Genomic DNA, 22,618 nt, shown 5'->3' on the forward strand with positions numbered 1-22,618 from the left:
TTGACATACTTTGTAATGGTGATATGACGTATGCTGATGTGAGATTGGGCCCATAATGACCAACGACCATCACTCATCCACAAATTCACCTTAACGAAGGCCTCGAACAAACCACTTTAGACAGATATCTCTATGGCTTAGCCTACTATAACTGTTTTTATAAACTTTGTGATTCGAGCCCTGAATGCTGATTGGCTGACAGCCGTGGTATATCAGACCATTTACCATGGGTATGACAAAACATATGTTTTTACTAATCTAACTAAGTTGGTAACCAATTTATAATAGCAATAAGGCACCTCGGGGGTTTGTGGTATATGGCCAATATACCACGGCTAAGGGCTGTATCCAGGCACTCTGCGTTGCTTCGTGCATAAGAACAACCCTTAGCCGTGGTATATTGACCATATACCACACCCCCTCGGACCTTATTGCTTAATTCTCTCAATCACACCATACTGTCTGAACAGATTCTTACCGTAACACACAAGGTGCACACGGCCACAGAGGATTGAGTCATTCCAGGAAATCAGTGAGGGAGAGGGCTGCCATTGGCTCTTTAAAACCTAGCGCAGGCGAATGGGGCGATAGACTGTGTGTAACAGGGACGTAATGACACAGAATTGTAAGTGGCTCAGCCAACGGAACGTTCACGTGAGGATGTGAAGTTTAATTTCTTGCTTTGTGATAAGTGGCAATCACGGTGTTACATTGAATCTTGTCAAGTCCAGTCAATGCACCAAGAAAAGAGTGAAAGTTTGAGAGGATTATCAAGATGGGGAAAGAAACGAATTTCCAAGCCAGACATCAATTATCATGACAAGCGAGACAGGCGCATAGTACGGACTGGCTTAAAAGGGAATCAGCTCAACAGCATACCATGACATCCTCTTCTGCCTTCTTTACACCATAGGTTGTTAAAGATGCTCAAGACTGAAATTGAGATTTGCATGGAATATCTGTAAAATAACATACCATTTTAGATCCGAATCCCATGTTCAACAGTGAAATAACTGCTTTGTGTCCTTTTCTATGATCTTTCACCATAGGTTATTGAAAACTGAAATGGGATTTTACACCAAATATCCATGGCCTGAATCCCATGTTCATCAGTGATAACTGCATAATGTTGCCCAATTGCCACTGTTACCATTCCTCTCCTGCAGAGGGCACTCAAGCTACCTGCTACGCTGATGAGCTATGAGAAGATCCCTGTGACAGTACTGATGTTGGAGTCCTCACCTAGTGGCTCAGCACAGGAGGTTGGTGGGACCTTAATTGGGGAGAATGGGCTTGTGGTAATGACTGGAGCAGAATCAGTGGAATGATATCAAATATATCAAAAACATGGTTTCCAGGTGTTTGATGCCATTCCATTGGCTCCATTCCGGCCATTATTATGAGCCGTTCTCCCCTCTGCAGCCTCCACTGGTGTTAAGATATACTAAAATATCACATAAGGGGTGTTCTATACTTAGTGAGGCAACGGAACACCTAAAAATGAGCCTCCATGTTTGTTTCCATCCCATCTCTTCACAGAAAAAGCTCATGCCAAGCAACAGAAAATGTTGGCATAAATATATGAGCGTAGACTAGCTTTGAAGTGGAATGATGCTTGGTGCTATTTTGTGTTTTGTGAAGCAACGTTTTAATCGTTTTGATTCTTATGTTCTGAGACTGGTTTCATATCATGAGACATTGACCTTTTTGTCGAGTATAATTATTCTATTTTGAGCGTGCGCAGGCACTGACAGCTAATTGTTATTCTACCAGCTTCTTCTCACTTCCTCTCTCACTCCACTCTTCCGCTTTCCTCCTGTGAAAGGAAAACAAGGGATATTTTTAAAATTTGAGAGTGGGAAGGGAAAGATTTACACCCCTGTAATGTAGTCAATGTGTTATCAACCATCCATCCTCCTACACACAAACACACACGCGCACACACACACACACACACATTCAACTATCATACCTGCAGTCTGCAAATTAGGTACATTTTACACTCACAGTTATTATTCAGGGTAATTAAACTAATTTCATTATGTGACATTTTGAACCACCGGTGCGATAATGTTTTCCCATCTACCAACCTACTGGTCGCTTTCCCATCAACGAACCTACTGGTTGCATCCCGAATAGCACCCTTTTATCATGCACTACTTCTGAGCAGAGCCCAGTTAGGTGCCTATATAGGGAATAGGGTGCCACTTGGGACACATCCACTGTTTATGTAGTGCCAGTAATCAACCAGATGACTCATGTATACTCACAGGCATACATGGTGAGCTCAATTGACTAATTTTCACTATCTGTAATGCTAAGTGACTACAATGAGCAACTTTGTGGGGCCTAGAGAGTACATGGAGATGGCTGGTTGTGTGGTCGGAAAACACTGCTGTCAGAGCGCAACGCTGAATCGGTGTGAATCAATGTGGGCGTTGGAGAGTATCCACCCATTTGTTAAATGGATATGATCTATTCGTCTCTCTGTCTAAACATTTTTTTTTTTAGATGTGTGCCTTTTTTGTCATTTATATCAAAGATAACACAGTAGACATCTAAAACCTTAGATTCAGGCCTTTTATTTGTCTGTTTAAAGGTCAACTCCCTCACTTTTCAACCTCATTTTCATTATCTCCAGCACAATACCAGTGTCAACATTATGTAAAAACGGCGCATCTTTAAATTTTGTTTAAAAAATGATTAAATATTGAAGTTAAAAAGTTATACCCATTTTAAAAACAGTGATTTTCAAACACTATGAGATTCGCGGTGACATGGGGAGCAAGAAAATACCCTCCCCTGGGCTAGAAACTCATTGCAGGTTTTGAAAATCAGTCTTTTAATCCTACATTGTGATGTCACAGAGAAGTATTTTTGTAGGACATTTAAGCCCCGTTTCCACTGGCACTTAAAATTAGGGCCAAACTAGAGATGCTTGAATGGAATTCTCAAAACCGAGCTGGGTCGAGGGAAACCCGGGTTGATCACTGCTGAATGCTGACACAACATTTAGCTAGCTCGTCTGGGCTTGTTGCTGTTTGTTAGCACATAGACAAGCAGTACTGCAGTAGTCAGACACTAAACAAATAACCACTATAGCTGAATCCTTCATTCATTTTTGCACTACACAATAAACTTTTATCAGAACAGTCAGCCCTTGAATGCTAGCTACCAAACATTAGCTATCAAATTAGAGTTGAAACAAGCTGGCTAGCTAGCTAACGGTGAACTAGCAGGAATTTTAGCTGGCCAGGTTGTATCGAAAGCTAAATAGCTAGCTACATCATATCAATCCTGTCATCTGGTTTTCTTGGTTAGCTAGCTATCTAATAGTCAATGCCATGGCAAGCAAGGTAGGAATTAAGCTAGCTAGCTTGCTATGCTAGCGATGACACTAACTGTTACGCTAGCTAGTTAATGTCAGCAAGCTAAATACATGGCTCTGAATCTGGCTGGCACTGGCAGGAGTACGGGGTAACGTAAGTTACAGCATGGTGAGGGTGAATTAAATTCTTCAACATCTTGCTAGTTAGCTAGAAACATTAGCGAAGGCAGCTGCTGTCACATATTGGCTACCTAGCAACATTACATCATTTTTCATTCATTTCTGGAGGCAGTGGAAATGCAATTGGAGTTAGCCCTCCAAGGCCAGCCCAACCTGGGTTGACTTCAAAGTGCCAATGGAGACTGGCTTTTTCTTATCTTTTTAACCATCGGTCATAGAAACACACATATATATAGACTGGTTTGGTGCTGGAGATTATGAATAGGAGGTTGAAAAGTGACTTGCCCTTTAAATAAAACAACAAAGTTAATGTGTGATGTAGCAATAGGAAACAATAACTCCAACACATTGTGTCCTTACACATTTCACGGTCAGTACCTGCTCTGCCCTCTGCTAAATCCGTAATTGTTTTGTCATTGTCTTTTGAATAATTGAATAATAACAGTTATGTTGTGTGTCTTTTCTTTTTTCACGAAGCTTCTGTATTAAAGTCTGGTTATAACTTTCCTTTCACTTCTGTCCTGTAAACTTGCTGTTTGTGTGGCTTGTTTGTCCTGTTCAACTGTGTGTTAGGTCAGATTAATGAATGGTAGCCCTGCTCCTGGGCTGAATAACAGCATTAACCAGGGGACAATGGGACAGTGGGACTAAGCCCTTTTACAACCTGTCTGACAGGCTGCTGGCTGGGTGATGTCATCCTCTGTCACCACTGCACCCTCCCCCCCCCCCCACCCCCAGGCTATCCCTGTCCACCACCACCTCCATAGTACCACTTTGTTAGTTTGTTAAACGGCAAAGAATAGAACGATATAATGGAGTGACATCACCTAGTTAGTCAGTAGGCAAACAGAGTTAAGTCATGTCATTGCTTAGAATCTAGATAAAGGGAGTGCAAACATGAGAACAAACAGTTTTGAGTCATGTGGTTGGTTGCTGGTGTGTGACAGCATATACTCTATTGTTGGCATTCTTGGTGGGACATTGTTGAAATAGCAAAAAATCCTCAGTAGGAATCAGGGCAACATGGGCAATTACTTGTAAGTGGAAAGTTGTATCATATTTATACAGCCCCATTTCCTAACTAACAGCAGTTTCAGTAAGTAGACAAATAACTGTGCATTAAAGGGATAGTTAATCGATTTCACATAGCTGAACTGTCCATTTAACATCATGCAGGTCCAGTATGTAAGCAAATATAGTACTAGTCAAAAGTTTGGACAAACCTATTCATTCAAGGGTTTTTCTTTATTTGTACTATTTTCTACATCGTAGAATAATAGTGAAGACATCAAAACTATGAAATAATACATATGGAATCATGTAGCAACCAGTAAAATGTTAAACAAATCAAAATATATTTTATATTTGAGATTCTTCAAAGTAGCCACCATTTGCCATGATGACAGCTTTGCACACTCTTCGCATTCTTCAACCAGTTTCATGAGGTAGTCACCTGGAATGCATTTCAATTAACAGGTGTGCCTTGTTAAAAGTTAATTTGTGGAATTTCTTTCTTTCTTAATTAATGCGTTTGAGACAATCAGTTGTGTTGTGACAAGGTGGGGGTGGTATACAGAAGATAGCCTTATTTGGTAAAAGACCAAGTCCATAATATGGCAAGAACAGCTCAAATAAGAAAAGAAAAATGACAGTCCATCATTACTTTAAGATATGAAGGTCAGTCAATCTGGAAAATTTCAAGAACTTTGAAAGTTTCTTCAAGTGCAGTCGCAAAAATATTTTGATTTGTTTAACACTTTTTTGGTTACTACATGATTCCATATGTGTTATTTCATAGTTTTGATGTCTTCACTATTATTCTACAATGTAGAAAATAGTAAAAATAAAGACACGCCCTGGAATGAGTAGATGTGTCTAAACCTTTGACTGGTACTGTACATTGGTTTTGCTCTGTGTCATAACTGAACTATTCCATGTTGTAATGACATCCGTCTAAAGAAACACTCAAACTAAAATACATTGATGGTGTTTTGCAGAGCTGATCTCCACCCTCACAAGAATGACAGTTAAGTGGTGAGAGCGGACACTCCTCATTCCTGTGTACTGGATCCGGTATGTAGGCCTATGAGGCCGTTTCTCTACACAGTTGACCCTGGCCTGCAGGCCTTTCACGACACATGCACAATAACTGGGACTACATCACTGACGAAACCTGACACAACATTTGAATGTTTATTTTCATGAAAGAACAGCTATTACACATGGCACATTTTTCCCAATATAGTTTCAGTATTTTGTACATGTGTGATGTGTAATTACCAAATATATATATAGGCCTATTAAGTTTGTGGTGACAGACCACACACTTCTCTCCATCCCTGCAGTCCAGTTGCACTTGATCTGCTGCTTGGAGAATGTGTTCCGGTCCACACAGCATGCATACGCCAACACGGCTGCCTTGTCTCTCAAACGGCCCGTGGTTCCCTTCCAGGCCTGCAGCAGGTGACCCCCTGTCCTAGAAACAGTTGCTGTTTTTACGTGATTAGCATTAGCGACGGCAGTGCGCGGAAAGAGAGTCATTGTTATTTATAATGTGCAGAGTTACAGTTCTGCTGCAGAGCCAATATCCCCGTGTTTGTTTCAGACTCCATCACAGAGGTTGAAGGGGGAATCTGGATTTCAACTACTTTGCTCCTTACGGCGGTTGTTGTGTTTGCCATACTAGTTTGAACTAAAAGTAAATACTAATATCTAATTCATGTTAAATGTAGCTTTCCATTGGTAGTGATGAGCATAACTAACAAGTTCCTCATGTAATATAAGGACTGTCAATGGATCCATGTGTAAGATATGCTTCCATTCTGGGATCAGGTCACCATTAAAATGCGTTTTTTATTGTAGGCCGAACGACAATATTTGCTATTCTTAAGATTTATGTCTTGTATTTCAACAGGGCATGAGCTAAAACAATATTGCACACCCAGATGTCATGGTATATATCCATCCCTACATCAAGGGTCCATTTTAGGGCCATTACATCATGGGCTTCATGCAAGCATGCGAAAGTGCGCGTGTGTGTGAGAGAGTGAGTGTGCGTGAGTGAGAGAGTGAGTATGTTTGTGTTTTTTTTATTATTAGCCAAACAATATTTGGCAGTTGCTAAGTGACTGTGAGGATGATTCACCCCCACTTCGGGCTAAAGGACATGCCAGCTTGAATGAATAATATTGAGAAGACTGCGCCAACTCGGTGAAAATAGGGTTGTTATGAATACAGTGATGGAGCTTCTTTGGCTAAAAGTAAACTATGCCTTTTCTCTGGAGACTGTCGCAGACGTTGGCCTCTGCTCACAGACAGCTTGACAGTGAAGCTCCGGGGAGACATTTTATCCTTCAACAATAGCAAATAATTAATCAAGTTTTGTTTAAAACAAGAAGGCTCAGCCACAATTTTGGGAGCTGCCCATACCACCTTCTTCTCTGCTCTCATTGTTGGTGATCTGTTAGAGTTTGGTAGTTATGGCTCATGATTGGTTGACCCTTGTTATAAGGCCTGAACTTTACAAAATACTGTACATCCATCTTACTGTAGTTATATACACAGAGAGAGAGAGAGAGAGAGAGAGAGAGAGAGAGAGAGAGAGAGAGAGAGAGAGAGAGAGAGAGAGAGAGAGAGAGAGAGAGAGAGAGAGAGAGAGAGAGAGAGAGAGCGATATTAGGGCTCCAGAGTGGCGCAACGGTCTAAGGCACTGCATCTCAGTCCCTGGTTCGAATCCAGGCTGTATCACATCCGGCCATGATTGGGAGTCCCATAGAGCGGTGCACAATTGGCCTAGCGTCGTCCAGGGTAGGCTGTCATTTTTACTTTTTAGGGATAGGGGGCAACATTTTCACTTTGGATGAATAGCGTGCCCAGAGTGAACTGCCTCCTACTCTGTCCCAGATGATAATATATGCATATTATTATTACTATTGGATAGAAAACACCCTGAAGTTTCTAAAACTGTTTGAATGATGTCTGTGAGTATAACAGAACTCATATAGCAGGCAAAAACCTGAGAAAAAATCCAAACAGGAAGTGGGAATTCTGAGGCTGGTCGATTTTCAACTCATCGCCTATTGAAATCCCAGTGGGATATGGATCTGTTTGCACTTCCTACGGCTTCCACTAGATGTCAACAGTCTGTAGAACATTGAATGAAGCTTCTACTGTGATGTTGAGCGGGATGGGAGCTGTTTGAGTCAGTGGTCTGGCAGAGAGCCAGGTCCTGGTCACGCGCAGTCCACATGATATCGACTTGCGTTCCATTACTTCTATAGACACAAAGGAATTCTCCGGTTGGAATGTTATTGAATATTTATGATAACAGCATTCTAAATATTGATTCTATACTTAGTTTGACAAGTTTATTCGACCTGGAATATAACTTTTTGAAGTTTTCGTCCAACGTTCGCCTGGACCTGCACGAGCGTTTGGATATGTGTACTAAACGTGCTAACAAAAGTAGCTACTTGGATATAAATAATGGACATTATCAAACAAAACAACAATTTATTGTGGAACTAGGTTTCCTGGGAGTGCATTCTGATGAAGATCATCATAGGTTAGGGAGTATTGATAGTGTAATTTCTGATTTCTGTTGACTCCAACATGGCGGAGAATTTTTTTCTTCTTTTCTGAGCGCCGTCTCAGATTATTGCATGCTTTGCTTTTTCCGTAACGTTTTTTTGAAATCTGACACAGCGGTTGCATTAAGAACACGTGTATCTTTAATTCTATGTAAAACATGTATCTTTCATCAAAGTTTATGATGAGTATTTCTGTTATTTGATGTGGCTCTCTGCAATTTCTACGGATATTTTGGAGGCATTTCTGAACATGGCGCCAATGTAAACTGAGATTTTTGGATATAAATATGCACATTATCGAACAAAACATACATGTATTGTGTAACATTATGTCCTATGAGTGTCATCTGATGAAGATCATCAAAGGGTAGTGATTCATTTTATCTCTATTTCTGCTTTTTGTGACTCCTATCTTTGGCTGGGAAAATGGCTGTGTGTTTTTTGGACTTGGCGGTGATCTAACATAATCATATGTTGTGTTTTCGCTCTAAAGCATTTTTTAAATCGGACACGATGGGTAGATTAACAAGATGTTTATCTTTCATTTGCTGTATTGGACTTGTTAATGTGTGAAAGTTACATATTTCTGTCACGTTCCTGACCTGTTTTCTGTTGTTTTGTATGTGTTTAATTGGTCAGGGCGTGAGTTGGGGTGGGTAGTCTATGTTATGTGTTTTCTATGTTGGGTTAATGGTTTGCCTGGTATGGTTCTCAATTAGAGGCAGGTGTGTGTCGTTTCCTCTGATTGAGAGCCATATTAAGGTAGGTTGTTCTCACTGTTTGTTTGTGGGTGATTGTTCCTGTGTCTGTGTATACCACATGGGACTGTTTCGTTTGTTCGTTCATTTTAGGTAGTCTGTTCCTGTTCGTGCGTTCTTCGTCTATATGTAAGTTCGTTTGTTTCAGGTCTGTTGCCTTCGTTTATTGTTTTGTAGTTTGTTCTAGTGTTTTGTCAGTGTTTCGTCTGTTAAATAAATTCAGTATGTATTCATCACCCGCTGCGCCTTGGTCCGTTCAATCACCACAAGACGAACGAACGTTACAGAATCACCCACCAAACCCGGATCAAGCAGCGGGTTAACGGGCAACAGCGACAGCAGCAGTGGTTCAAGGAGGAATGGACATGGGAGGAGATTCTGGACGGAGAAGGACCCTGGGCAGAGCCAGAGGAGTGTCGCCGCCCAAAAGCGGAGCTGGAGGCATCTAAAGCGGAGAGGCCGCATTATGAGGCGCTAGCAAGGCAGAGCGGCTGGAAGCCCGAGAGGCTCACCCAAAAATTTATTGGGGGGGGGGGGGGGCTAAAGGGTAGTGTGGCGAGGGCAGGTAGGAAAACTGCGCCCACTTCCCATGCTTACCGTGGAGAGCGAGAGTACGGGCAGACACCGTGTTACGCAGTAGAGCGCATGGTGTCTCCTGTACGTGTTCATAGCCCGGTGCGGGTTATTCCACCTCCCCGTACTAGCCGGGCTAGATTGAGCATTGAGCCAAGTGCCATGAAGCCGGCTCTACATATCTGGCCTCCAGTACGTCTCCTCGGGCCGGTGTACATGGCACCAGCCTTACGCATGGTGTCCCCGGTTCGCCAACACAGCCCAGTGCGGGTTATTCCACCTCCCCGCACTGGACGGGCTACGGGGAGCATTCAACCAGGTAAGGTTGGGCAGGCTCAGTGCTCAAGGGAGCCAGTACGCCTGCACGGTCCGGTATATCCGGCGCCACCTTCCCGCCCCAGCCCAGTACCTCCAGTTCCAGCACCCCGCACTCGCCTTATGGTGCGTGGCCCCAGCCCAGTACCACCAGTGCCTACACCACGCACCAGGCTTCCAGTGCGTCTCCAGAGCCCTGTTCCTCCTCCACGCACTCTCCCTGTGGTGCGTGTCTCCAGCCCAGTGCCTCCAGTTCCGACACCACGCACCAGGCTTCCAGTGCGTCTCCAGAGCCCTGTTCCTCCTCCACGCACTCGCCCTGAGGTGCGTGCCCTCAGCCCGGTACCACCAGTGCCGGTACCACGCACCAGGCCTATAGTGCGCATCGAGAGTCCAGTGTGCCCTGTTCCTGCTCCCCGCACTAGCCTTGAGGTGCGTGTCTCCAGTCCGGTACCACCAGTTCCGGCACCACGCACCAGGCCTACTGTGCGCCTCAGCGGGTCAGAGTCGTCCGTCTGCCCAACGCCGCCTGCACTGCTCGTCTGTCCAGCGCCGTCTGAGCTGCCTGCCTGCCCAGTGCCGTCTGAACTGCCTGCACTGCTCGTCTGCTCAACGCCGCCTGCACTGCTCGTCTGTCCAGCGCCGTCTGAGCTGCCTGCCTGCCCAGCGCCGTCTGAACTGCCTGCGCTGCTCGTCTGCTCAACGCCGCCTGCACTGCTCGTCTGCCCAGCGCCGTCTGAGCCATCCGTCTGCCCAGCGCCGTCTGAGCCATCCGTCTGCCCAGCGCCGTCTGAGCCATCCGTCTGCCCAGCGCCGTCTGAGCCATCCGTCTGCCCAGCGCCATCTGAGCCATCCGTCTGCCCAGCGCCGTCTGAGCCATCTGTCTGCCCAGCGCCATCTGAGTCATCCGTCTGCCACGAGCCATTAGAGCCGCCCGTCAGTCAGGAGCCGCTAGAGCCGTCCGTCAGTCAGGAGCCGCCAGAGCCGCCAGCCAGTCAGGAGCTGCCAGAGCCGCCAGCCAGTCAGGAGCTGCCAGAGACGCCAGCCAGTCAGGAGCTGCCAGAGACGCCAGCCAGTCAGGAGCTGCCAGAGACGCCAGCCAGTTAGGAGCTGCCAGAGCCGCCAGCCAGTCAGGAGCTGCCAGAGCCGCCAGCCAGTCAGGAGCTGCCAGAGCTGCCCTACAGTCATGAGCTGCCCTACAGTCATGAGCTGCCCTCCAGTCATGAGCTGCCCTCCAGTCATGAGCTGCCCTACAGTCATGAGCTGCCCTCCAGTCATGAGCTGCCCTCCAGTCATGAGCTGCCCTCCAGTCATGAGCTGCCCTACAGTCATGAGCTGCCCTACAGTCATGAGCTGCCCTACAGTCATGAGCTGCCCTCCAGTCATGAGCTGCCATTCAGTCCGGAGCGGTCATTCAGTCCGGAGCTGCCACCTAGTCCGGAGCTGCCACTCAGTCCGGAGCTGCCACTCAGTCCGGAGCTGCCATTCAGTCCGGAGCTGCCATTCAGTCCGGAGCTGCCATTCAGTCCGGAGCTGCCATTCAGTCCGGAGCTGCCATTCGTCCTGAGTTGTCCCTCTGTCCTGAGCTACCTCTTTGTCCTGCGCTACCTCTTTGTCCTGAGCTACCTCTTTGTCCTGCGCTACCTCTTTGTCCTGAGCTACCTCTCTGTCCTGAGTTGTCTCCTCTATTTTAGAGGGGCGTTGGTGAAGGTTCCTGGACCATGGTCGGGGGCGAGGGTCGCCACTCAAAGGACGCTAAGGAGGGGGACAAAGACAGTAGTGGAGTGGTGTCCTCGTCCACCGCCGGAGCCGCCACCGCGGACAGATGCCCACCCAGACCCTCCCCTTGAGTTTTAGGGGTGCGCCCGGAGTTCGCACCTTGAGGGGGGGTTCTGTCACGTTCCTGACCTGTTTTCTGTTGTTTTGTATGTGTTTAATTGGTCAGGGCGTGAGTTGGGGTGGGTAGTCTATGTTATGTGTTTTCTATGTTGGGTTAATGGTTTGCCTGGTATGGTTCTCAATTAGAGGCAGGTGTGTGTCGTTTCCTCTGATTGAGAGCCATATTAAGGTAGGTTGTTCTCACTGTTTGTTTGCGGGTGATTGTTCCTGTGTCTGTGTATACCACATGGGACTGTTTCGTTTGTTCGTTCATTTTAGGTAGTCTGTTCCTGTTCGTGCGTTCTTCGTCTATATGTAAGTTCGTTTGTTTCAGGTCTGTTGCCTTCGTTTATTGTTTTGTAGTTTGTTCTAGTGTTTTGTCAGTGTTTCGTCTGTTAAATAAATTCAGTATGTATTCATCACCCGCTGCGCCTTGGTCCGTTCAATCACCACAAGACGAACGTTACAATTTCGAAAAACTATTTTTGAATTTCCCGCGCTGCCTTTTCAGCGGAATGTTGTCGAGGGGTTCCGCTAGCGGAACGTGTGTCCTAGAAAGGTTAACTGACATGCCTAGTTAAATAAAGGTTAAATAAAAAAAATAGGAGGGAGTCAGTGCTGAATAAAGGACATTTGTATATAATAATTAAACCTAGTCATTAAGGCAATAAAATATCTGACGTTGAAATGGACGAGGACCTGTAAGTGAATTGTTTGAGTGTCTGTGATTTTCTCATATAGCTTTTGAAATGGATTTAAAACAATGATAAAAAGGATAACATCCGACACCCTTCCTTTCTCTTTCCAAGTCCATAATCCCCCTCTTTACAAGAATGCTGTGCTATGTAAATTAAGTCCAATCGGATGAATATGCAGAGAGTTATGGGTCTACAGACTGTTCAATCTTTGGCACTGTCTCTCTCTCCCATCACTCGGCACTGATACCCCCTGTATATAGCCATGTTATTTTTACTCATTATTTTTATTGGTTATTCACTGTGTATTATTCCTCGTGTCACTATTTCATTTAATAAAAAAATATATCCTTCACTCTGCATTGTTGGAAAAGGACCCGTAAGTAAGCATTTCACTGATGGTCCACACCTGTTGTTAACGAAGCGTGTGACAAATACAATTTGATTTGATTTGATCGATTTGGACATGTTGCTTTTCAAGCTGTCGATTCTGCAGTATGCCCATCTGTGCCATTTTCTCCCAGAAACCCAAAAGCATCTCTTAAATCCTTAGCCTCGCAGATGAAATGGTATAAGTTGGCATTTCATGGCCAGATGGGCCCAAAGAAAATATGTATATTGTTTTTTTATTGATTATTGGCTTTAAATACAGCTCACGTAACACCATATACTGGTCTAGGCGAACATAAGGAGGGTATACATGAAAACCTGTTTCTAGGGTTAGCTAAAAAAAATATATATGTATGACAACCTGTTTCTAAGGTTACAAGGTTACAACTCACCGAGTTGTGACTGCCCTCATTTCTCAGGCTGCTCTTTAAGTGAACGCAGGAAGTGGTTTAGCTTCTTCCTGTACTTCAGAGCCAGCAAATACCACACAGTGAGATAGCTGTCAGATTTTCCATACACAGAGCGAGAAACACGAACAAACCCACATTACCCTGTTTAGCATCAAACTTTTGACATGATCCGGTATTATGCATGCAATCGGTCGACGACGGAAACCTGTGACTAAATTGTGTCATGCTTTCCAAACCTTGACATTAAGAAAGCTGCCATTGAAGTAAGACACAGACTGAACTATATCTGCAGCAAAATGTGACTTAAGCCTGAAAAATAGAAGATACAAGATACATGAACATTCTTCTCATAAATGGGGACCTTGTGTCTCCATATGGAACGTGGGCTTTTCCCTAGTGCTGCTGTTCCAAATCACGGATCCTCTTTGTTGAGGACACATGAAGATTGGTAAATACACTTAAATAGAAATCAAATAATGTGAGCACCCCTAAAAGCTAATGACTTGCAAGATCACTTCCTAAAGATATATGCCATAGTGCTGCTATTTAAAAAACAATAAGCCTCCATTATGATATTATGTAAATATACAATTCCTATCACGTAAGCGCTATTATTTACAGAACCAAGGTACATTTAATTCTGCCTTACAGTGCAACTTTGGAATGACAGGTGGCGTGAAATTCTCAAGATAAACAAGTTCAAAAACGAAACGGGAAAAATTGCATGTTAACATATCAAGGGGTTTCCCACATTTCATTTACATTTCTGTACGTATACAGTTGTCACGCCCTGACCTGAGATATCTCTGTTTTCTTTATATTTTGGTTAGGTCAGGGTGTGACTAGGGTGGGTATGTTAGTTTTTGAATTGTCTAGGGTTTTTTGTATGTCTAGGGTTTTTGTAGGTCTAGGTGATTTGTATGTCTATGGTGGCCTGATATGGTTCCCAATCAGAGGCAGCTGTTTATCGTTGTCTCTGATTGGGGATCATATTTAGGTAGCCATTTTCCCTTTGATGTTCGTGGGTTCTTGTCTATGTGTAGTTGCCTGTCAGCACTCGTTTTGCATAGCTTCATGTGTCGTTTTGTTATTTTGGTTAGTTTGTTCAGTGTTCATTCTTATTATAATAAAGAATGTACGCATACCACGCTGCGCCTTGGTCCGATTCATACGACGAGCGTGACAACAGTGCTTCCAGAAAGTATTCATACCACTTGACTTATTCCACATTTTGTTGTGTTACAGCCTGAATTCAAAATGGATTCAATAGACACAATACCCCATAATGACAAAAGGAAAACATGTTTGTAGAAATCTTAGCAAATTTATTGAAATTAAATACATAAATATCTAATTAACATAAGTATTCACACCCCTGAGTCAATACTTTGCAGAAGCACCTTTGGCAGAGATTACAGTTGTTAGTCTTTCTGGGTAAGCCTCTAAGAGCTTTGCACACCTGGATTGTACATCGTTTGTACATTATTAAAATTCTTCAAGCTCTGTGAAATTGATCATTGTTAGAAAGCCATTTTCAAGTCTTGCCCTAGATTTGTAAGTCAATTTAAATAATAACTGTAACTAGGCCACTCAGGAAGATTTAATATCTTCTTGGTAAGCAACTGTGTTTTAGGTTATTGTCCTGCTGAAAGATTAAATTGTCTCCCAGTGTCTGTAGGAAAACTGACTGAGCCAGGTTTTCCTTTCGGATTTTTCCTCTGCTTAGCTCTTTTCTGTCGATTTTTATGCATTAAAACTCTAGTTTTTGTCGATGACAAGCATACACATAACATGATGCAGCCACCTCCATGCTTGAAATATGAAGAGTGGTACTCAGTGTTGTGTTGTATTTGCCTCTAAAGTCACCATTGGCCTCATGGTGAAATCCCTGAGCGGTTTCCTTCCTCTCCGGCAACTGAGTGAGGCAACTGAGTTAGGAAGGACGCATGTATGTTTGTAGTGACTGGGTGCATTGATAGACCATCTAAAGTGTAATTAATACATTTGCTCAAGTGTTAGTCAATGTCTTTTCAAGGCATTGGAAAACCTCTCTGGTCTTTGTGGTTGAATTTGTGTTTGAAGTTCACTGCTGGACTGAGCAACCTTACAGATAATTGTATGTGTGGGATACAGAGATGAGGTAGTCATACAAAAATCATGTTAAACACTATTCCATGCAACTTATGTGACTCATTAAGCACATTTTTACTCCTGAACTTATTTAGGCTTGCCATAACAAAGGGGTTGAATACTTATTGACTCAAGACATTTGTAAAAATGTCTAAAAACATAATTCCACTTTGACATTATGGGGTATTGTGTATAGGTCAGTGACAAAAAATCTAAATTTAATCAATTTACAATTCAGGCTCTAACACAAAGATCTGGATAAAGTCAAAGGATGTGAATACTTTCTGAAGACACTGTAGGTATGGTCATAGAAATATACTGAGAAAAAATATAAACACAACATGCAAAAATGTCTTAGATTTTACTGAGTTACAGTTCATATGAGGAAATCAGTCAATTCAAATAAATGTATTAGGCCCTAATCTATGGATTTCACATGACCGGGAATACAGATATGCATCTGTTGGTCACAGATACCTTAAAAATAAATTGGCCTTACAATGGGCCTCAGGGGGCCTCCTGGGTGGGCAGTGGTCTAAGGCACTGCATCTCAGTGCTTGAGGCATCACTACAGACCTGGGTTCGATCCCAGGCTGTGTCACAGCCAGCCGTGACCGGGAGACGCATGAGGTGGTGCACAATTGGCCCAGCGTTTTCCAGCTTAGGGGAGGGTTTGGCCTGGCTGGGATTTCCTTGTCCCATCGTGCTCTAGGGACTCCTTGTGGCGGGCCGGGCGCCTGCAAGCTGACCTTGGTCACCAGCTGGGCAGTGTTTCCTCCTACACATTGGTGTGGCTGGCTTCCGGGTTAAGCGAGCTGTGTGTCAAGAAGCAGTGCGGCTTGGCAAGGTCGTGTTTTGGAGGACGCATGGTTCTCGACCTGAGTCTTTAGGGGAGTTTCAGCGATGGGACAAGGCCTACCATTTGGATATCACGAAAAAAAGGTACAAGTACCCCAAAAAACAATGGGCCTCAGGATCTCGTCACTGTATTTTTGTGCTTTCAAATTGCCATCAATAAAATGCAATTGTGTTCGTTGTCTGTAGCTAATGCCTGCCCATAACATAACCCCACCGCCACCATGGGGTACTCTGTTCATAACGTTGACATCAGCAAACCACTCGCCCACAATGACACCATACACATGGTATGTGGTTGTGAGACCGGTTGGATGCACTGCCAAATTTTCTGAAACGACACTGGAGGCGGCTTAATGTATAGAAATTAGCATTCAATTCTCTGGCAACAGCTCTGGTGGACATTCCTGCAGTCAGCATGCCAATTGCACGCTCCCTCAAAACTTGAGACGTCTGTGGCATTGTGTTGCACATTTTAGAGTGGCCTTTTATTGTCCCCAGCACAAGGTGCACCTTTGTAATGATAATGCTGTTTAATCAGCTTCTTGATATGCCACACCTGTCAGGTGGATGGATTATCTTGGCGAAGGAGAAATGCTCACTAACAGGGATGTAAACACATTTGTGCACAACATTTTAAAGAAATAAGCTTTTTGAGCATATAACATTTCTGGGATCTTTTATTTCAGCTCATGAAACATGGGACCAACACTTTACATGTTGTGTTAATATATTTGTTCAGTGTAGATGTGTATTGGGTATGATGTTCCCCTTTGGTTCCTTCCAACAACGCATTATTTGACGAGAAGGCTTTCAAACTGAAAATTAAATCCCTTGAATTTGTCTGACTTATGCCATCTTGGTTTGAATGTCATTTTTCAATTTGACACTAGGTAATGTGACCAGTGAGACACATGTATATATTTTTTACCAGCAGAACACAGGCTGCATACTGAATGACATGCTACAATGAAATGCATTGGTAACAAATAATTTAGTGATCTTTCAATGTCTTGTTAAGTCAGAAGACAGTGGTTCATCATGGAAAGTGACAAGACCAGAAACGCTAGGTTGCACTGTATTCATGCAGTATTTCTGAGCTACTTCTAAGCTTGCCAAACATAGAACCTACATGCATCAGATTAACTCTACTATAGAACAAACTAGCCTTCAAAAGACCTCACTAGCATAGTGACATAATCCTGATGTTGACCTATACTTTTATTCCATGGTTTGTGACCACACTAAACCGGTTTAGTTTGCGTAAGCACATCAGCCACACTGTCAGCGTTTGCATGGGTCTCAATGGGAAAAGCTGATGAACCTGCTATGGTAAGGAGTACATTGTGTATTTTGGAAAAGGCTTTAGAATCGAATAACTGAATTTTTACCAAAGGGAACTTCAGTTGTGGCTTTCACTAGCTTTTGACAAAGATGCTACATATCCTTTGTCTGATAAAAGATCCACACACCATAGTGCTACAGTTGCACCCAAATATATTGGCACAAATGCACTTTTCTTAAACAATTCTCTATTTCTTCTCAAATAAATTGAAATTGATAAAAAAACGAATCCTTTCTCCTACCACAGAAAACAATGGGAGATCATGATCAACAATGGTCTGATAGTGGCCTAATACAACTAATGACACATGGTTGTTGATTTCTTGTGTTGTTTTTTCAACCTTGCACATTTACTGTAAGTGTTTTTCATGGACATTAACAGTGACACATATTCATAACAACACAACTTGGCTGTGATCACACCACCATCACCAACTGCCGATGCTATTTCAGCATTGACTGTTAGTATTAATTTGAATGTTATGTAAATCTCAACGTGTTGCTTTTCCTGGATCTACAACTGTGTTCATTTTTACCACATTCAGCAACAGCAACAAAAACAAAAACTCCAGGAGTAGCTTACCTCCTTTACACTTTGAACATAATAGTTTATGGGAACAACATAACATAATGTCAACAACATCAAACACTCTATCGAGCCATAATACCAAACCATTTATCATGGACATTGATCCGATTAAAGCACGGTTTTGCGGGGTGAACAATTCTTTGTGGCCAAGGTAATCCTCAATTATGGGCAAGGGTCCCTGTCCCTGTACCCTTCCTCAACAAATGATACCAGAGTCTCTGAGAATTCAATTTGGATAGGGCTTTGATCAGCTCCAGTCACACATTTCTAAATGCCCCTCTGTGCAGCTGCTAAGAATAGCAGCCATAATAAAAGTCCTGCATTGTTCAAGGCTGCTGACAGGTATAAATAGAGAGCTCAGATGTTGTTTGGACTTTGATAGCGGTGAGACCCTCTCCCCACGACATGTGAAAAATAGGGGTAGGGTTGTAGAGAATCGAAGGACCATGAATGTAATAAGAAACCTTAGGTGCTGGCTTAAAGCCGATAGCAACCACTACAGAATGTCATGTCAGAGCAAAGATAAGGCGGATGTCCAGGTTAAGGGGAGTTTAATGGAAGAAGATGTCCACATTCACACACACATCTGACCACTCATGGTTCAGATAACTGAGAATCATGTCCAGTGAGAACTGACATTAACTATGTGGTCATTTAGATGCATGCACAATTAAACATCAGACATACAGGGATTTAGTCCACAGGAGGAAAAGTTTAGGAGGAAGGTAAACTGTGGAAGTGCTCATCAGGATGGGGAAAGCATGTTTCTGACCACACAGCATGCTGGGGTCATAGACTAACTGAACCTGAAGTCCCGGGAATCAAGGCCAAAGATAGGCTGAAGGAGATCTGGTGATAATTATTTGGCGTGACCTTGACCAATAAGACATGAACAAAAGTGGGGGTCCTCTGAATGGAAAACTAAGCTGCCCGACTAGAACTAACCATAAAAGATGGCCAGAATCAGCTGACTGAAGTTGGACATTTTAACAACATGTGTCCTGTCGTATGGGAGCGTGTGCTCTCAGCCAACTTGACACCTTTTCCAATGCGGCCACAGCCAATGAGCAACACTCGCTTACCCCACCAATATTACCTCACAATATTACCCCACCAATATTATCTCACAATATTACCTCACAATATTACCCCACCAATATTATCTCACAATATTACCTCACAATATTACCCCACCAATATTACCTCACAATATTACCCCACCAATATTACCCCACAATAGTACCCCACCAATATTACCTCACATTGTTCACAGGCTTCAGGGTCACTGTTGTTGTTGTGTGGGCGTGTGTGCATGTGAACAAGCAGCACTATAACCTCTTGACTTGGACAACCTTTAAAAGTCTTTGCATTGTTGACCTGCTAGCAGCCAGCTTTGTGTAGTTAATCCAAACTAATTTCATAACGATATAGTACAGTAATAGACTTGTATCAAATGATGGATGACCGGCTGTTTAAAGGCTCAACTGTTGTCCTAGATTGGAATTTACTGTTATGATACATGGGTTAATTGATTGTTGAATGTACATACAGTCATATTTGGAAATATTTGGACAGATATGTAATCTTCACTTCAACACTATTGACAGAGAAAGGTAACCTAATTTAACAAATGACACTGAAAGATTATACTTTGCAATCATTTATCCATAAAAAATCTACAGAAAGGCAATTCCATGAAACAAGTACACACCTAGTTTCAACAGCTGGTGTTGCCCGTTTGGCTGAAATAACTTAATGTAGCCATTTCTTGTGACTATCTATCAGTCTCTTGCATCGACTGGGAGTAATTTGTACAGTACTGCTTCAACTGTGTCATGTTCAAGGGCTTTCTTGCATGCACGGCCCGCTTCAAGTCCCCCAACAGCATTTCGACAGGATTGAGATCTTGGCTTTGACTCAGCCATTCCATAACCCTCCATTTCTTATTTTTGAGACATTCTGTTTTAGCTTTGCTTGTGTATTTTGGATCATTGTCCTGTTGCAAGATCCATGTTTGGTTCAGCTTCACCTTTTTGACAGATGGCCTCACATTCTCCTCAAGAATTCTCTGGTACAATATGGAATTCATGGTTGACTCAATAATGGCACGTTGGTCAGGCCCAGAGGCAGCAAAGCAGCCCCAAACCATAATGCCACCACCTGCATGCTTTACGGTTGGTATGAGGTTGTTCTGTTCAAAGGCAGGGTTTCGTTTTCGCCAAACATGCCGTCTGGCATTGTGGCCAGACAACTCCACCTTTGACTCATCTCTCCAGAGCACATTGTTCCAGTAGTTTTGGCAAACGTGAGTCGTGTCTTGATATTCTTTTTTGAGAGCAGAAGCTTCTTCCTTCTTGACCTCCTATGTGGGCTAAGTTTGTGCAGTCTCTTTCTGACAGTTGACTGTCATTGATTGTGGTAAGAGAGACCTGTAGATCCCTTGATGTTACACTGGGGTTCTTAGAGACTTCTATGAGCATCTTTCGGTCAGCTCTTGGGTTGAATTTGGTGGGACAACCTGTCCTAGGTAGATTGCCAGTGGTCTGGAATTTTCTCAGTTTGTAGATGATCCGTCGGACAATGGAATGATGTACTTCGAATTGCTTGGAAATTGATTTGTAACCCCTCCCAGACTCACGGGCATCAATTATCTTTCTTCTGAGGGCCTCGGAGGTCTTTTGGTCTTGGCATGATGTGTTACCACACACCCATATAGTGAAGACCAAACCAGACAAAGTTTCTAATCTTGATGAAAGGCTGGATCCTCCCAAGTTACTCTCTAATGATTTTCTATTTTGGTGCATCTGATTGTAATTTGAGCCATTTTATGTGATGGTAAAGGTAGGAGCCCACTACATTTTTCTGCATAAGGACTTTCATTTTAATTGCATGACATTTTCTGTATGATTTGTTAATTGGGTTACCTTTATCAATGAATGTGGTTGGAATTTAGCTCTAATATCCATGTGTCCAAATATGTAAAAATAAAAATAAAATAAAAACTTTCCAGGTGGTGTACTCACTTTTTCATATGACTATATACAGTGCTTTCAGAAAGTATTCAGACCCCTTAACTTTTTTCACATTTTGTTACTTTACAGCATTATTCTAAAATGGATTAAATGAATAAAACATAACAGCATACCCCATAATGGCAAACAGAATTTTTTTCCAGAAAATTTTGCATATTTCAATTAAAAAAAAACAGAAATACCTTATTTGCATAAGTATTCAGACCCTTTGCTTTGAAAGTGGCCAGACAGAAGCCACCCCTCAGTAAAAGGCACATGACAGCCTGCATGGAGTTTTCCAAAAGGCACTTAAAGACTCTCAGACCATGAGAAACAAGATTCTCCGGTCTGATGAAACCAAGATTCAACTCTTTGGCCTGAATGCGAAGCGTCACGTCTGCAGGAAACCTGGCACCATCCCTACAGTGAAGCATGGTGGTGGCAGCATCATTTAAATGTTTTATATTTTTTATTTAACCTTTATTTAACGAGGCAAGTAAGTTAAGAACAAACTTAACTTAATCGCCAACAGTAAAGAGGCGACTCCGAGATGCTGGCCTTCTAGGCAGAGTTGCAAAGAAAAAGCCATATCTCAGACTGGCCAATAAAAAGATAAGATTAAGATGGGCAAAAGAACACAGTCCAGTGTGGACAGAGGAACTCTGCCGAAAAGGCCAGCATCCTGGAGTCGCCTCTTCACTGTTGACGTTGAGACTGGTGTTTTGCGGGTACTATTTAATGAAGCTGCCAGTTGAGAACTTGTGAGGCGTCTGTTTCTCAAACTAGACTCTCTAATGTACTTGTCCTCTTGCTCAGTTGTGCACCGGGGCCTCCCACTCCTCTTTCTATTCTGGTTAGAGCCAGTTTGCTCTGTTCTGTGAAGGGAGTAGTACACAGCGTTGTACCAAATCTTCAGTTTCTTGTCAATTTCTCACATGGAATAACCTTCATTTCTCAGAACAAGAATAGACTGACGAGTTTCAGAAGAGAGTTCTTTGTTTCTGGCCATTTTTGAGCCTGTAACCGAACCCACAAATGCTGATGCTCTAGATACTCAACTAGTCTAAAGAAGGCCAGTTTTATTGCTTCTTTAATCAAGGCAAGAGTTTTCAGCTGTGCTAACATAATTGCAAAAGGGTTTTCTAATGATCAATTAGCCTTTTAAAATGATAAACTTGGATTAGCTAACACAACGTGCCATTGGAACACATGAGTGATGGTTGCTGATAATGGGCCTCTGTACGCCTATGTAGATATTCCATAAAAAAATTGCCGTTTCCAGCTACAATAGTCATTTACAACGTCTACACTGTATTTCTGATCAATTTGATGTTATTTTAATGGACAAAAAAATAGCTTTTCTTTCAAAAACAAGGACATTTCTAAGTGACCCCAAACTTTTGAACAGTAGTGTATATTGGCCATTGAAAGGCTTTGAAGCCCCCGGTCGGCCATATTTGCACTCCCCACCAGGAGCAGTCCTCCATAGGAATGAATGGAATTCTACAGTATTTCAAATAAATGTTTCAAGGATCAAAATTACATGTATATAAGTATATATTTTATTTTTAGG

This window comes from Salvelinus namaycush, chromosome 29, assembly GCF_016432855.1.
Source record: "Salvelinus namaycush isolate Seneca chromosome 29, SaNama_1.0, whole genome shotgun sequence".
Classification (NCBI taxonomy): domain Eukaryota; kingdom Metazoa; phylum Chordata; class Actinopteri; order Salmoniformes; family Salmonidae; genus Salvelinus; species Salvelinus namaycush.